Source organism: Ochotona curzoniae, unplaced genomic scaffold, assembly GCF_017591425.1.
Source record: "Ochotona curzoniae isolate NIBS_2020 unplaced genomic scaffold, NIBS_Ocur_1.0 contig_64, whole genome shotgun sequence".
Taxonomy (NCBI): Eukaryota; Metazoa; Chordata; class Mammalia; order Lagomorpha; family Ochotonidae; genus Ochotona; species Ochotona curzoniae.
The window spans coordinates 37102690-37103627 of NW_024466502.1; the positions used below are offsets into that span (position 1 = coordinate 37102690).

Here is a 938-nt window from a genome sequence, read left to right on the forward strand (position 1 = left end):
CGCACCAAGAATATTGAACTTTAATTAGTCTAAGAAATGTAGATTTTATTTATTTACAAATCAAATTAAAATATACATTCAGATTGAAATATATGCGCTTGATTGATACCCTTGTAAAAGTATGCATTTGCTTTAATGTACCTGAAGGTATTTTTCCTGAAAGCCCTTAATTTTCCTGAAATCAAAATAATTTGTAAATGCTTGCTTTAGAAGAAAGTAAAGCCTGAAACAGCATGCGACTTCACTATTATACATTAAGAAATTTTTTTCTTGTGCTTGCTTCAGCAGCACATATACCAAAATAGGAATGATACAGAGAAGATTAGCATGGTCCTTGCACAAGCATGGCACACAAATTTGTGAAGCGTTCCATATATTTAATCTCACTTGAATACTATAAATTGCTAAATATAAATATAACAAAAAACGAAAAGCTAAAAAAGAATTTTTTTCATAGCAAAAGTCTATACTTTCAATAATAAGCAACATGTTTTTAAATTAGACATTTGGAGAATTACTGAATTTTCCATATTAGGTTTCAAACAAATTATTTAATGTTAAACAAAGAATTGTTGTGTTTTTGCTAAGTAAAATGATTTGCCATTAGAAAAATGTCACGTTACTCACACCATCCTGGTAATGACTGCTAGCTCTGTACTAGGTGTCTCACCTCTTGAACTAATTGTAGCATCTCCCTGCTTCAGAACAATGCACATATGTCCAAACTGTAGATGGATTTATGAGATTTGCAACCCATTCGGGCCAAGATTCAGTAATATCAAGTTCACATTATTATATCATAAGGAAATGCATGTATACTTTGTATAAATACAATCACTAATGTTGAGTACCTTGATGATGATATATCATGTACTATGAGATTTATACAAATAACAGAATTATGAATAGTATTCTCTATGTCTTATTAAAAACTTGAA

At 29.7% G+C, this 938-nt stretch overlaps 1 non-coding gene across 1 annotated transcript; it reads left to right on the plus strand.

Moving 5' to 3' along the window:
• Positions 1 to 272: 272 nt before the first annotated feature.
• On the plus strand, positions 273 to 379 carry LOC121163819. The gene has a single exon (XR_005884970.1). It is a non-coding gene; the product is annotated as a U6 spliceosomal RNA (small nuclear RNA).
• The last annotated feature ends 559 nt before the right edge of the window (positions 380 to 938 follow it).